The 16,718-nt window shown below is 54.6% G+C and overlaps 1 pseudogene; it reads right to left on the reverse strand.

Moving 5' to 3' along the window:
- Window positions 1–1,275: 1,275 nt before the first annotated feature.
- LOC130039548 (vacuolar protein sorting-associated protein 33A-like) lies at window positions 1,276–15,371 on the reverse strand (annotated as a pseudogene).
- Between the last annotated feature and the right edge of the window lie 1,347 nt (window positions 15,372–16,718).

Genomic DNA, 16,718 nt, shown 5'->3' on the forward strand with positions numbered 1-16,718 from the left:
AAAAACAGTAACAACAAGTCTCAGAATAGAGACGTTACTGGTGCCCGTTCCAGCAAATCGATGAACAATGGGAGGACAGTACTACATTACTAACAACAGAGGCCAGAGCGATAGTAACCAATGCCAGGCTACTAGAGTGCCAGGAGTAACCTCTGAGCATCGCCAGATGTGTCATACACTCACACACACACACACACACACACACGTTAACAACACATGTCTACCCTACATGTTCTGCTCTGCTGTAAATAGCAGTGGGGTGAACCTTTGCATTATCAGCCCAGTTCTAGTCTTCTCAGTGGAATTCACAGGGCCGTTCAGCCCCCAGGGCCGTTTGCGAGGGCCCAGCTCTAAACCCACTGATATTACATACACACATTTTTACTCAGTCCCGCCTGCATGAGCGATACCATGCACAGTACTTTTTGAGCTTGTTTTTACAAAGTAGAGACATTTCCACACACTGACTTGTAAAAGAACAAGTGATGGTCTCTGCATAGCTGAATGTGGCAGCGCCGTCTAGTGCTGGGACAGTGATGCGGGCCCCGCAGGGAGCAGGGCTGCACTGAACTCTGGGTCAGAGGCTCAGCAGAACCGTGAGTCAACACAGGATGCTGAGGGCCAGAGTCTGCAAAGCCCCTGAGGGAGCCCCGGCAGGTCTGGTCATGCCAGCATTTCCTCTCAGCTGCCGACTGAGGTGCAGAGGGGCAGTGAACAGACAGACGGACGAGCCCGTCCCTGCACACAGCTCCCGGCCACTGGCATCCTCTACTCCATGGAGCTGACTGTGGGAGGGCTCCGTGTGTGTGTGTGGTCGGGGGGTCGGACACGAGCAGCAGACTCCGTCCTGTGAGTGCTGGAAGGTCCCTCATATTCACACGAAGAAGCCTCAGAGACGGACCTTGGCACCGTGGCCCTTGGCAAACTCCAACCGGGCGGGGCAAGCCCCCAGCGCCTTGAGCCCAATCTGATTGCAAACATGACACACTCCAGGGTGCCCAAGTTCTGGGGTCCCTCGAGCAGACTACCCGGAGTGAGGGCCCCTGCGAGCAGCTCAGGTGAGCAGAGCTGTGGCTTTCCCCCGCCGTGATACGGGCTCGGGGCGGGAGAGAAGACGTGAATGCAGCATCCACAGGGGGTTGTGGGGCCCTTGGTTCCCACCTGTCTCGGGTCTGTCTGTTGGGATGGCCCCACCCCGCCCGCGCAGGGCCAGGAGCGACCCTGGGTGTGACCGATACAGCCCCTACCCTCAGCTGGGGTGAACAAGCCACTTCCTCAACGCTTCCACACTGCTAACTGGGAAAAGAAGGAGCAGAGAGGCCACTCCCAAACCTGCAATGACTCGCATGGAAGGTGAACCCTGAGTCCTGTCACCACACAGGGCCGGGCAGGCCCCTGTCCTGTCACCACACAGGGGCATGCAAGCCCCTCCCTGCTCCAAGACTGGGGTGGGGAGAGACCATCGGGGGAGCCCAGGAAAATTCTGGATTCCACAGGCCGAAGCCCAGGGACGTGAGCAAACCCATGGGGAGCTGGGTGACAGCAGCCCAGAAACCAAGTGAGCCCCGGGTTCTTTCTCTTAAGATGCTGCTGAGACCAACATGCTGAGGGGAAAGGGTGCCCGGAAATCTGGTGATGCACCTGCATTCTCGAAAGGTCAAGTCTTGAGACCAGCAGTACCAGTACCACAAATCAACTCACACGCCCAAGAACGCAGGCAAATGCGATCGCGTCTCAAACACACCTGCACAAGCTTCCAATGGCAGAGGGAGCAAGGGGTGCAGACAGGCACCGGGAGCGTTGGGGCCATGCACGGGTTCAAGCTGACTCCCTGGCTTGGCACTGGGGGTCACACCAGGCGGGGCTTGGAGGACCATATGGGGTGCCAGGGAACGAACTCGGGTCTGCCAGGGGCAAGGCAAGTGCCCTACCCACCTTACTATCTCTCTGGCCCTGGTATGCCGTTTTTAGAGGACATTATCAAGCTGATGTGTTTCCCCCTTGCATCTTCCCCTTCATTCCGGTATTTATTTTCCCTTTCCCTCCCTTTCTTGCAGAGGCTGAGGATCGCACACTCTAGGTGGTGGTCTGGCCTGGGCGCCCCTAAGAGCCAAGCTGACACTTTGAAAGAGAAATATTTCAGAAGTGCTCCCTGTCATAAAGATAGTAAACAAAACATATAAAATCCTATTTGCAAACAAAAAACCACCTTTCAGAAAAAGACAACATTTCAAAAAAACAAAACTCCGGGGGGCCAGATAGATAGTTCAGTGTGAAGGTGCTTCCCTGGCATTAAAGAGTCAAATATGGACCCCTGAGAACCCCCAAGAGTAATCCCTGAGCATCACGAGGTGAGGCCCCAAGCAAAACCCAAAGCAAAGCAAACAAATAAATATGTGCTGAAAATAACTAGTAGGAAACAGGCTGGGACGGGCGTGTGGGAGAAACAGAATTTCCCGCACACCCTGCACCCAGCCCTGAGGTCACACTGCAGAACCTCAAGAGTCTGAATGAAAAATGTAGGCAATTGTATTTCTAGAAAATGAGAATGTAAGATAAGAGTCTTCAGGTCTTGCCAAGACTCAATCAAGGGGAAAGGTGGGTCACGAAAACAAAATCACTCACAAATCTAAGTTTCTTCTGCAGGCACGTGGGCAGCGGCTGCACTCCTCGAAGTGGGGGCCCGGGAGAATGCGCAGAACTTCCTCAATTCTGCGCCAACCAGTCCAGGAGAGCAGCTGGGCCAGCCACATGCTGACGGGGGCATAGCCGAGATGTCCGGGGGGTTCTGCGGAGGATTCGAGAGGGACACCTGGAGTCAACCAACTCCTCTCTGCCTAATGGGCCATGGGATCTTTTTTTTTTTTTTTTTTTTTTTTTTGGTGGAGGCCATACCCTGCGGTGCTCAGGGCTCCCTCCTGGTGCTGCACTCAGGGATCACAACCTGGGTTGGCTGCATTAAAGGTAAATGTCCTCCACGCTGCCGTCCTGGATTTGACTTTGGGGAGGAACACAGTGTGCTCCAGCCTACCCCGCTGAGCCCTGCCATCTCCACCCTCTACCCAATTCCCAATCTCTCTCTTCTCTCCTTCTCTCTCTTTCCTTTCCCCCCACCCCCGCCCCTACAGCTTTATGGATCAGACCTGGTGGTGCAGAGCTGACGCATGGCTCTGCCCTCACCTCTCCTGGCCCTGAGTCCTTCTGTCTCAAACCAATCTCAGAAAGCTGCTTGGTGCCCCTGTGTGCTGGAAGGTGCCAGTGCCCGGCAGCCCGTGCAGCCCAGGCCAAACCCCAGCACCGCTGGGTCTGAACATTCAACTGTCTGCCCGGGAAAGATTCCATCCGACCCCCAAAGAAGAAAAACTGTTCATCGATTTGGTGAGAAGCTTCTCCTATGGAAACTTGGCCCACTGTGGGGAGGGAATGTGGAGAGCTCTAAGCCCAGCCAAGCTACTCTCAGGCATTCTTCCAGGGGGCGAGGCTCCAGGGCACAACCAAGCCCAAATCTCCCAAGAGTGAGAGTGACAGCTCCCAGCATCATAGTGACCCCCAGTCTGAACCCCCCCCTCTCTCACAGTGACTCTGAGTCCAGCAGCCCCAACTGCCCACAGTGAGTCAGTTGTGTTGATCCCCAATCCTCTTACTTGAGGCTGGCCTTTTCGCTGACCAGAGGCTTCCTTGAGTCCAGACCAGCCGCCCCCGCCCTGAGGCCTAAGTGGACAAGGGCCCCCCTTCCCACCCCCCAGCCCCCATCTTCAAAAAGTATCCCCCAACAAGCCCCACTCAGTCCTGGCTTCTGCAAGGGCAGCGCCTTCCCACCAGCAGGATGCCACACCACTGGGGAAATGTGTGTGTATGTCTATGTACGTGTCTGTGTGTGTATGTTGGCACGCATGCATGTGCGTGAAGGCTCGGCTCGCCTATTAGATGGCGTGCATGTGCATGCGTGTACACGAAGACTCGGCTCACCTGCTCATTCACATCGTCCATCCAGAGGCGCAGGGTCTTCCGGATGGTGGGGTAGCTGTTCCTGCCCCCCTGCTGGAGCCGCAGCAGCCTGGCCTTCTCCAGGTTCTGTAACGTCAGGATGTGCTCATAGCCGTATGTCTGCAAGAGAAGTTGGGGAGCCTGCTAGATCTCCCACTTCCGAAGAGGGAGCGAACATTTTCACTCTCATTTTGATACTATTGTTTTTGAGTTATACCCGGCAGCATGCAAGACAAGTACCTTACCCCTTTCTAGCTCTTGGTTTGTTTTTGTCTTTTTTTTTTTTTTTTTTTTGCTTTTCGGGTCACACCCGGCGATGCTCAGGGGTTACTCCTGGCTTTGCACTCAGGAATCACTTCTGGCGGTGCTCAGGAAACCATATGGGATGCTGGGAATTGAACCAGGGTCGGCTGCGTGCAAGGCAAACGCCCTACCCGCTGTGCTATTGCTCCAGCCCCTTTCGAGCTCTTTGGACCCCACATTTTCACTTTAAAGTCAGAATGCATGGGCCCAAGGTAAGGAAGATAGATGACAGTGTACTCAAATAACTGAGTAAGAAAAGGAGGCCAACCACACCTCCTGACGTGCTATTTTCCAGATGTCTCCTTTGTTTTGTTTGCTTTTGTCCCCCCACTTCCTGTGCTCAGGGATCAGTGCTGGTGGGGCTCAGGGGACCCATATGGGTGCCGGGGATCGAGCCTAGGTGGGCCATGTGCAAGGTCAACTGCCTTTTTAAAAAGTTTCTCCCTTGGCAAATGAGTCACTTAGAAACACTGACCTGGAGAATTTTTCTTTTGTAATAATCCAGAACCTTCTGCTTGACCCCACTGTTGCACACCGACTGCAGGCAAATGAGCCTGAGCACCTTGATGAGTGGATGCTTCTGGGCGATGCAGTCCTCCATGTAACTGTTGACCTAGAGTCGTGGCAGATTCATGCGTGAGAGCTGGGTCTGGGCCTGCAGGCCTGGGCGTTCCTGGGCCCCTGAGAGGCCCAATCAAGGAGAGGCTGGAAATTGGCTCACGCTCCTGCCCACACTCCCTGGACAACCTAAGCTCCAGGGGCTGCGGGCGGGTGCAACTGTCCTACTTGTCAGCGACACCTGAGCAGCATCAGTAAAGTAGCAGGGACTGTGGGGAATTTGGGCGCTTGCTTGCTGCAAGTGAGAATGCGGGATTTATTGACAGGCAGACAGGAAAAGGGATCATATAACCCACGCTCTTAAATTATCCGTGATGGGCTTCAATAGTCTTGGGCTTCAGGGCTGGGTCTTGTTTCTCTGAGGACAGCGAACAGCAATGGAACACATGCACACACACATGCACGCACACACACACAATGGAACACACACACACACACACACACCACCCCCAGTCAACAGAAACCTATCCCTTGGCAGAATCTCTTTCCGCACATTCTGCACTGCCCTGACAGGTATTTAGGCCAGACACGGGAATCAAAGCGATTCCTTTCCTACCTCGAGTTCTGTTTGCCAATCTGGTTAACTATCGGCTAAAACGGTTTTAGTGTTCACGTACCTGATCAGTGTCTATTCCAGACATAAACTCCTGCTCCACGGTTAACATGTCAAAGAAGTCTTCAGACGCTGAAACATAATTAACACAGGAGCAACTCAGAAGTGGGATAAATGCTCATTTCTCCCAGAGGCATGCAAAGTAGCAAGCAAGCACCAAGTTTAAGTCATCACCGGGAAGGCACCTTCCAGAACAGTGAGGCTGACGGCCTGTGCCCCGAGGTGCGCCTAGACACAGAGCCCCGGGGCCTGGGCCCTAGCAGCTCCCCCTTCACACTAATTAAAGCAATTTCCCAAGGGCATTTTACTTTGGTTAGTTTGGGGGCCACCCCGGTGGTGCTCAGGGATCACTACTGGCAGGCTTTGGAGACCATGTGGGACTCTGGGCCGGCTGTGTGAAAGGCACTGCAGTAACGCTCCAACTCCAGCTCCTTGCAACATCAGACTGAAACCAACCTCAGCAATTAGTGCCAGGTCTGGCGAAGCAGTGCTGGCGCCACCCGGAGCCTGGGAGAGTCCTGCTGCACCACCTGACCCCGCAGAACCCAACAGTCACACTCGGAACATTTCTGCGAGGACACAGCGGCTAGCACAGGGAACAATGCACAAGTGAAACAGTAGCCGGGGGCCCCCAGAAGTAGCAGGGAGCCAGTGACACACCCTGAGCCTGAGCCCGGGACAGGGCACTCACTCGTCACGTCCTTGATGAGCTCAGCGATGGAAGTGTGGTTGGCCAGGGAGCCCCGCACCACCTGCATGTGGGGTAGCAGGGAGACGAACTGCTTGATCTCGCCCACCGTCTTGGCGTTGTGCCTTTCCTGAGGGAGGGGAGAAGGTCATGACAGTACTGGGGACAGCACTCAGGGCCTCGAACACCTGTGTGTGTGTGTGCGTGTGTGTGCACGCGCACACACACATACACACACACACACAGGACGTGCCCCATCCACAGTCACAGCAGTGCTGGGAACAGCACCCAAGGCCACACACACACACACACACACACACACACACACAATGTGCCTCAGCCCCAGCCCTGGCTGCCAAGAGTACATTTTTAAGAGTTTGGGTCTTTGGGTTGCCCAGGGCATGTTTGAATCACGTGCAAGGTAGTGTCCCGGGCTTCCTCCTGGCCTGGAACTCAAGGATCACTCCTGGCATGCACCGGGACCACATGGAATGCTAGGGAGTGAACCCAGGTCAGCTGCATGCAAGGTAAGCGTCTTACCTGTTGTGCTCTCACTCCAGCTCCCCCAAATTAATTTTTAGTGTGAGAAATGGACACAAAATGAATTAGGCTATAACCAGATCCCACAGCCACAGGAAAATAGAAAAGGCAGGTTGGTGGGTCCAGGGACTGCGACAGCCACATCCTGCAGCACTGGGAGACCATGTGGACAGGGAGGGAGCCCAGAGCCCACGCAGGCCACACCTGACACCGCATGGTCCCTGCCAGGGATGTGGAGCTCAGCAAACTGCCTTGAAGCCACAAAAGCTAACGCTCGTATAGCCTGAGACCTCAACAATAGCAAATCAAGTGTAAAACGTTTCCTGGGTCCAAGCTATACAGTGGGGGAGGCGCTTGCTCAGTGCCCAGCCTCCCCACAGAACTCCGAGGCCTACCAGGAGCCAGCCCTGAGCACTGGCAGCGGGAAGGGAGGGAACTGGACACCACGGCGAGCTCGGAGCTGGAACAGTGAATGCCCGACACTTCTTATCCATAGCTTTATAAGTCACGGTGAGGAAATAAAAAATTGAGGAACAAAACCAAGTGAGACAAAAGCAACTTCAGAAATACAACAACCATAGGGTCAGAGTGACAGAACAGTGGCGAGGTGCTTGCCTTGCATGCGGCCAGCCTGGGTTCGATCCCCAGCATCCCATGTGGTTGCCTCAGCCCACCAGAAGTGATCCCTGAGCGCAGAGCTAGGAGTTAGCCCTGAGCACCTCTGGGTGTGCCTCCCCTCAAAAAAAAAAAAAAAAACAAAGAAATACAAATACTGATATAGTGGAGATAACTCCTAAAAAAGATGAAATCAGGAAATCCATCCTTCAAGGGAAAAAGTGATTTTTAAAAACTTCCCCAGAGTTAAAAAATTCAGCTTCTATCATTTTACTGATTCCGGTTTCAAAAGTGAGCTGAACCCAGAATAAACGAGCAGCGGAAGGGCGCGAGGTGCTAACGAAGCTGGGGGCCGGGGACTGTGCTCTCATTATCACTCGCCGTCCCAGCCTGCTCGGGCTGATCCCGGATTCCCTAGATGCAGGAGCTAGTGGAGATGCCGCCACCGCCAGCGGCTGGGAGGAAGGAGGGAGGGACAGGGAGTGCGGACGGTGACTGGCAAAGGACCTGACACCAGGAGAGGGCCTGGCACCACCTTTCCCCGGGTGCCCGCAGCCCGCCTGCCACCTGGCCCCAAGCCCCAGTCACCTCAAAGGCGGCCGAGATGACCTTGGCCTTCTTGCTGAGCACGGCGCCCACAGCGTTGAAGTTGCAGTCTCGGATCTCAGCATAGAGCTCCTCGGCTGAGTTCAGTGGCAGCTTCTTGGCCTCTGTGGGCAGGTCCTACCCGTCACCCTGCCTCTTCGGGGCGAATTTCTTGGGCGGCAGCTTTACATGACCTGCACGGGAGGGGACACCCCAAGTGAGACTCCAGAGCCTTCCTGTCAGGGGAGAGCACTGGACTTTGAGTCACTAGCTGCGCACGAGCGCAGGACGCTCACGCTTTTCACGCACGGCTTCCCTGGCCTGGCCCGTGGGCCGCCTTCTGCCACTGCCAGCCCGAACCGAACTCAGGATGAGGCCACCAGAGGAAACATGCCCCAGAGCGGCCCACTGTCTGTCCTGCTGGCGCGTGCAAGTGCATGCAGTCTACACCGACATTTCAACAAGCCAAGAGGAGCCCAGGATGGGGCTGGAGTGATAGCACAGCAGGGAGAGTGCTTGCCTTGCACGGGACAGACCCTTGTTCGATTCCCAGAATCCCATATGGCCCCCTAAGCACCGCCAGGAGTAACTCCTGAGTGCAGCGCCAGGAGTAACCCCTGTGCATTGCCAAGTGTGTCCCCTGTCACTGTCCTCCCATTGTTCATCGATTTTGCTCAAGCGGGCCCAGTGATGTCTCCATTTTGAGACTTGTTACTGTGTTTGGCATATCGAACGCGTCACGGGTAGCTTGCCAGGCTTTGCCGTGCGGGCAAAATACTCTCCGAAAAAGAAAAAGAAAAAGAAAAACAAGATCCCAGGAATCACCTCAGCATGGAAGTGTGCATGAGGGCGGGAGACAGCTCCGACGGCTTCTTTCCTTTCTTTTTCCTTTCTCTGATATTTGGGCCACACCTGTCAGTGCTCGAGGCTTATTCCTGGCTCTGTGCTCTGGGCTTATTCTTGCAGTGACTGGGGGAACCATATGCGGTCCTGGGGACCAAACTCACCCTAACTGCTGCACTGTCTCTAACTCCAAGCTGGTTCCTTTCAAAAAAACATCTCCTCCAGTTTCAACACAAATCCCGACCTGTCTACACACAATCAGCTCCACTGCTGTGGGTCCAGAGAGACGGGTCATCGGGGGCAGCACACGCTCAAGTCCAGCTGTCTAGCTGTCTGTTCCTCTGAGCACTGCCCCGTGTGGGCCCTGAGCACTGTGGGATGGGCGCTGAGAATCATAAAGCAACAACAAGAACTCCTGCATCGGAGAATGTGGGGTGAGAAAGGGACCGACGGAAGAAAAATACTTCTCGGATGCTTTCCAAATCCTAAGCTCCTCCAAACAGCCCGGGCGCCAGCGTCTGGTGACAGCACACCACGGTGGCCGTGGGACCCGGGGCCTGAGCACATGCTGAAATAAACAAGGTCGGCAAGACCTCGCATTCCAGCTCAAAGCAGAGGGGCAGCCGCTGGCCCAGGCAGCCTACACGCAGCTCTTCCACGGGCCTGCCATCGCCCTCGGTCCAGCCACGGGCGCAGAGCTGAGGGGTTATGGGGAAGCCCAATTTCCCCTTGTTTTTCAGATTTCTCTTAATGGTTTCTTTTGGGGGGTCACACCCAGCGATGCACAGGAGTTACTCCTGGCTCTGCACTCAGGAGTTACTCCTGGCTGTGCTCAGGGCACCATATGGGATGCTGGGAATCGAACCCGGGCTGAGCCGCGTGCAAGGCAAACGCCCTACCCGCTCTGCTATCACTCTAGCGCTCTCCCTTAATTAAGTGTTTGATCAGCAGTAAGTGTGTGATGTGAAGAGACTGTGAGTTCCCGAAACTCCTTCCTCCCAGAGGCACCCCACGAGTCCCATCTCTCACACCTCCGCACTCCCAACCCCAGCACCTCTGCCAGATCCATCGAGGGACTTGCAGAAGCACCAGGAGGTGGGGACCCCTCGCACGGGGTGCTCCCCGTGCCAGTGAAAGCTCGGAGCAGGAGTCTGGGGAGGGGCTGTGTGTGTGGCATCACCCCCAGCCGCTGCCAGGCACAGCCCCGGTGGCCCCAGGGCCACGGACTGGCCCCACAGAGCAGAAAATCACCGCGATCAGTCCCACAGTCCCTTGGGCACTGCTTACGACTGTCCCCACAAAAGGAAACAACTTAAGAAGTTATCCTTCGGAACAACTGGTAAAAAACAAACCGGAAACACCTCCATAATCATTAAAGAGCAGGAAAATGCTTTGTTGTGTGGAAATGCCTCCACGTGTGGTCCTGCTCTGCTCCTGTGGCCGCTGTCACTGAGCCACGCATTCATCACTGCAGATACATACACACACACACACACACACACACACACACACACACACGCCATCGCAATCCACTCTGCGATAACCAGCTTGGCACTCTGGACAGACAGCACTGTCCGGACTCGGCCAGCACTCAACAGCTGCAGGGCTCTGTGTCCCCAGAGAGACCCCATGCAGTTAGCTGCATCCCTGTCCTTTCAGACCGGGGCTCTATCTCCAGGGCTGTTCCCGGCCAGGGCCACTCCTGAAGGCGCCAGAGTTACCCCTCTTGCGGCCTCGGGCTCCCTATTCTGAAGAAAAGACACGAATCAGACTGTTGGAAACTTCTCAGACTGTATCCCAGCAGGAGCTACTCCCGGCTCAGTGCTCACCGGACAAGGCAGGAGCGCAGATGGAACCGAGTTCTGGCTGTGCGCCTGGCACTAGCCCCGTGAGCTTTCCTAGCCCCCACTCAGATCTGAAGTGCTACAGAATCTAATATCCGGGGCCAAACCCCCCTCACCTCAGACCCAGGCACCCCTCAGAAACGCTCTATTCCTCACACCTCCCTGGGCGGCCTGAGCAGCGGGACTGCACACCGCATGGCCCTCTGCAGAAGGCCTTCGCCTCAGTTTCCCCGATGGTGTCCTGGCTTGAGCTCGCTTTAACCTTGGGCTGAAAGTCAGTGCCTGACATTGTGAAGTATTCTGACATACACACAAAGGCCGCACCTTCGAAAACAGACACTTTTGAGATTGATTTTATTCAGCTAACCTATTTAGTAAATGATGTCACTTCACTTACTGTTCTGGATGCCATAAATTTCATCGATGAGTCCTTCGTATGTCAGCTGAGTCGCAAGAGGCGTTAATAAATCCACATTTCGATCAAGCAACAAGAGGTTATCAAAAACAGGAAATATGGAATTCTGGCTTCCTGTAAACTCTCTCTTCATCCTGATCATCATATTGGTCACTTGCTGGAAACAAAGTACAGAACCAGGCAGAGCCTTTTTAGCAATGGGCAGATTTTAAAATGAAGCTAAAAAGAGCCCGGCAATCCAAAATTTAAAAATAAGACGGAAAAAATGGAACAATAAAATAAAACAAGACAGGCCTGCCTGAGACAGTATGGTGGGTAGGATGCTTGCCTTGCAGGTGGTTGACCCAGTTTCAATTCCTGGCACCACATACGATCCCTCAAACCCTGCCAGGAGTGAACCCCGAGCACTGCTGGGTATGGAGAGGGTGGGAGGAGGGAGAGGGTGAGAGAGGGAGGGAGAGGAGGGATGAAAAAGAAAAGATAAAGAACAGAAACGAGAAAAGGAAAGAGGGCTGGGAGACAGCAGAGGGGCCAGGGGTCACGCCTTGCACGCAGACAGCCTCAGTTTGGTGGCCCTAGCACAGAGCCAAGAGCACTGCGAGGTGGAGCCCCGATCCCCACCCGCAGGAGAGAGGCCCCCCTCCCCGCCCCGGCTCACCCTGGCGCACTCGCCCTTGCCGAAGATCTGGGGGATGGTCCCGTACAGGGCCTGCAGCGTCATCAGGCCCTTGGCCGCGTGGTACAGGCTCGTCTGGTCGCTGTCCAGGTAGCACTCCTGTGGGAGAGGGCCAGGCGCGTGGGCACAGGCTCTGTGAGTCAGCACCGAGGCCCCAAGGCAGCACCTCTACTGGGGGCGAGCATCGCTGGGCGGGCGAGGAAAGGCTGGCCTCTGCATGCCCGCGTGACCACACAGCACAACACGCTGGGCTTGCAGAAGGGCAGGCAGCGTCTCCCACATACAGCAGCGAGTGTCACAGGGGACAGGAGGAGGGCAGCCACGGTCTCGGAGAAGGGCCACAAGGTCCATTTAACACACAGACAAAAAGAAACATCTTTGGCCCAGAAAGAGGAAAGAGCACGCACACGCCCCCAGCAGGGCGGTTCAGCAGGGCTGACAGAACACACACGGTCCCCAGCAGGGCCTCAAGATCACTCCTGTGCCTCAATACCTTCATCCAGCAAGTGCAGAGAGCAGAGGAGGGAAATCACACAACGAGCTTCACCTGCACTCCATCTGATGGGGCGGCACTGCTGGTGCCCATCGTGGGACTCTCTTGATTTTTTTTCTTTTTGGATCACACCCGGCAATGCACAGGGGTTACTCCTGGCTCATGCACTCAGGAACTACTCCTAGTGGTGCTCGGGGGACCAAATGGGATGCTGGGAATCGGACCCGGGTCGGACGCATGCAAGGCAAACGCCCCACCCGCTGTGCTATTGCTCCAGCCCCTCATCATGGAATCTTTGACCCTGTCTAAGGCAGCGGCCAACAGGCGTGCACCCCAAAGGCGTGAGGACAAGGGGTGCAGACTGGGGGTGGGGTGCAGAGGGAGACCTCCCAGAGAGCCTGGCCCAGAGTGAGCACAGTATCGCCAAAGGTCCCGTAGGATGTCTCTGCCAAGTCTGGGGTGCCAAGTCTGGGACACTTCAGTCCAAAACATCCTGGTTGGGATGTCCAAAGAGTCCTCAGAAAAGGACCAGAAATTCCTCTTTGGAGCAGAGCAGAGAGGAAGATTCAGGGGAAGGAAAGCATTAGGGGGCATCTTTCGAACTGCTCAGGGGCCCAGGAGACTGTTCAGAGCAGGAACTGTGTCTGCCTGTGGACAGCTAAGCCGGTTCCTGCCCGGCCCTGCCCAGCCCCGAGCACCCAAACAAAACATTCATTTAAAAAACGGCGTATTACTACAGAGACACCTCTAACAACTCCCACCGGCGAGGTTCAGGGGATACCCCTGGCTCTGCACTCAGGAATTATTCTGGTGGTGCTTCGGGAACCATATGGGATGCCAGGGATTGAACGTGGATAAACTGCGTGCAAAGCAAATGCCCTCCCAATGCATATTGCTCCAGCCCTTGTAATTCCTCTTTAAAAGCCCCTAGGGTCATATCTGGTGGTGTTTGGGTCCCTCAGGTCCTGAACCCGGGGCTACCCAGGTGATGCTGGGGCTCTAGCCCTCTAAGCTATCTCCCCACCACCCATAATGCCGTCACGGTCACGGTCACGGTCCTCCCGTTATTCATCCATTTGCTCGAGCGGGTCCAGTAACACCTCCATCGTGAGACTTGTTACTGTGTTTGGCATATTGAATACGTCACAGGGAGCTTGCCAGGCTTTGCCGTGCGGGCGAGATACTCTCGGTAGCTTGCCGGGCTCTCCGAGAGGGGCGGAGGAATCAACTCGGTTCGGCCATACTGGCCGCTTGCAAAGCAAACGCCTTACCCGCTGTGCTATCGCTCCAGCCCCCATAATTCCGTATTAAAAAAAATTTTTTTAAAGTTAACCACAGGGGTCGATGGCACAGTGGGTAGGGCGTTTGCCTTGCACATGGCCTACGCGGGTTAGATTCCTCCGTCTTTCCTCTCAGCTGCCGACTGTCGTGTAGAGGGACAGTGAACAGACAGATGGACGATCCCGTCCCTGAACACAGCTCCCCGCCCTGGCATCCTCTACTCCACGGAGCTGACTGCGGGAGGGCTCCGTGTGTGTGTGTGTGTGTGGGAAGGGGGGGGTCAGACACGAGCAGACTCCATCCTGTGAGGGCTGGAAGGTCCCTCATGTTCACACGAGGAAGCCTCAGAGATGGCCCCTTGCGAGGGCTCTGGGGCCCTTGGCAAACTCCACCCGGGCGGGGCGAGCCCCCCAGCGCCCCAAGTCCAAGCTGACTGCTCACATGACACACGCCTGGGTGCCCAAGTTCTGGGGTCCCTCAAGCAGACTACCCAGAGAATGTAAAGTAAGAGACTTCAGGTCTTGCCAAGACTCAATCAAGGGGAAAGGCGAGTCATGGAAACAAAATCACTCACAAATGGCTAACTGGAAAAATGCAGTGACAGACTTGACTATTTCTGGCTGGAGCGGCCCTGCCTTCCACTCTCGAAGCTTCCTCCACGGCCACAGTCAAGTCAGGGTGGGACAGGCACAAGGACAAACATCGAACAGCAGCAGAGAAACACCAGAAATAAACACATTTAAGGACAATTGATTTTTGAAAATTCAGTAAGGGCAATAACAATTTTAAGCCAATTTGTTGAAACAGGAGGGTCTCCATAAGCAAGAGGAGCAGCGGCCCGAGAGACAGCACAGGGGAAGGCGCTGGTCTTGCACGCAGCCAACCTGGGTTCTATCCCCGGCACCACATATGGTCCCCGAGCATGGGCAGGAGTGATCCTCGAGCACAGAACCAGGAGTAAACCTTGAGCACTGCTGGGTGTGGCCCAACTCCCGTCTCTCCCCAAAAGGAAGAAACTGGAGGCTTCCCGGAATCACTGAAATGCCAGTGTCAGTGTCACCATCACAAACGAGGCAGAAACGAGTGTCAAGTTCAAAGGGCAAACACTGAACTTACTCTGAAGGCGCCCTCAGACTCCATGGAGAGAAGGTCCCCGTCGAAGGGAATGAGGCCCAGGCTGTACTCCTCCCTGTGGATGAAGGAGCCCAGGACGCCCCGGTCCTTCAGCCACTGCTCACACAGCAGGCTACGCTGGGGCACAAACAAAATGTGGAAATCTCTTGTGGGGCCAAGTCTGGAAGTGGCCGGCGGCCCGGCGCCTCTTTCCAGTGTGGTCTTCCTTCCGCATTTTGGTTCCGCCCAGCCCCGACCATCCCACCCCGGGACCGAGGGTCCCGCACGGCCCCGCCGCAGCCCGCGAGCCCCCGGGTGCTGAGAACTGGCGTCAGAGACGGCAGTGGTGGTGCTAAGATGTCAGGGCGACCCCTGCCCGGGCAGCCCCTGGACACCGCCGGGTGGGGTGCAGAACATTGGTTTTGTTTGTTTGGTTGGTTGAAATAAAATAAAGAGAAGGGACCAGAGCGACAGCGCTGCGGTTAGGGCGTTTGCCTTGCACACGGCTGACCACCCAGGTTCGATCCCCAGCATCCCATAGGACCCCCCAAGCACCGCCAGGCATAATTCCTGAGTGCAGAGCCAGGAGTAACCCCTGAGCACCTCTCAATGTGACCCAAAAAGCAAAATAAAAAAATAAAAGAAACAAAATAACTGAAGATAAAATTGGTCCTCGATCTGCTGAAAAGTCTCACCTTCGGGGGCTGGAGATAATACAGGGATTGAGGCATTCGGCTGCAGGAGGGATATGCTTCATATGCTTCAGCCCCTGCAGCCCCCAAAGAAATGCTGATGAGTAAGGATCAGTTTGGGCCAGGGAGAGAGCGCCAAGCTTCGGAAGCTTCTGGAGTGTGGGAGCTGACTCCCACCACAGCTGCCAGGTGAGGCTCTGCTAACACCGCTCACCAGCCCACTGCACTGCTGCTCGCTCAAAATTTCAAGATTGACTTAAATTTGTTTATTCTTTTTAAAAATGTTATTTTCTTTGTGAATTTTTTAATCCTAATGAAATACACAGAGTTGATCATGATTGGATTTCAATCATATCATGTTCCAACACCTGTCCCTTCACCAGTGTACGTTGCTCACCACCAATGTTCCCAGTCTCCCTACTCCCCCAGGCAGGCAAGGCACCTCTCTCTTCCTCCTCCTTTCTGCAGTGCTCTCTCTCTACCCCCTCTCTCCCTCTTTTCTCTCTCCCCCTCTCTCGGACACACGCCTTTTGGTTTACAATACAGATATGGAAAGGTTATTATGTATATCTCTTTACCTACTTTCAACACCCAGTTCCCGTCCAAAGTGATTTCCAACCATTTCCAAGCATTATTGCCAGACTGGTCCCTACTCTATCCTAACTTCCCTCTGTCCCCTATGCTTGTGGGAGCTTCCAACCATTGACCAGTCCTCCTGGTCCCATTTTCCTAGCCTTGGATATCAATCTCATATATATGTGTATATATATTTTATATATATAAATATATATATATATTTTAATCCTAATGAAATACACAGAGTTGATCATGATTGGATTTCAGTCATATCATGTTCCAACACCTGTCCCTTCACCAGTGTACATTGCTCACCACCAATGTTCCCAGTCTCCCTACTTCCCCAGGCAGGCAAGGCACCTCTCCCTCCCTCCTCCATAATATATATATATTATGGGCTGGAGCAATAGCACAGCGGGTAGGGCGTTTGCCTTGCACGCAGCCAACATGGTCGACCCAAGTTCGACTCTTCCGCCCCTCTCGAAGAGCCCAGCAAGCTACCGAGAGTATCTCGCCCGCACGGCAAAGCCTGGCAAGCTACCCGTGACGTATTCAATATGCCAAACACAGTAACAACAAGTCTCATGATGGAGACGTTACTGGACCCCTTCAAGCAAATCGATGAACAACGGGAGTTGAAATATTGAATGTAATCAAATAAATTGGTGTTGAAATATTGAATGTAATCAAATAATGTGAACAACCTTATGAAACAACAAAAACAACAACAACAGAACCCAACAAGGGCCAGAGCAATAGTATAGGTATTTGCTTTGTACCCCACTGACCTGGGTTGGATCCCCAGCACCCCACATGGTTCCCCAAGCCTTACCAGG

This window comes from Sorex fumeus, unplaced genomic scaffold (assembly GCF_029834395.1).
Source record: "Sorex fumeus unplaced genomic scaffold, SorFum_2.1 ptg000087l, whole genome shotgun sequence".
NCBI classification, from domain to species: domain Eukaryota; kingdom Metazoa; phylum Chordata; class Mammalia; order Eulipotyphla; family Soricidae; genus Sorex; species Sorex fumeus.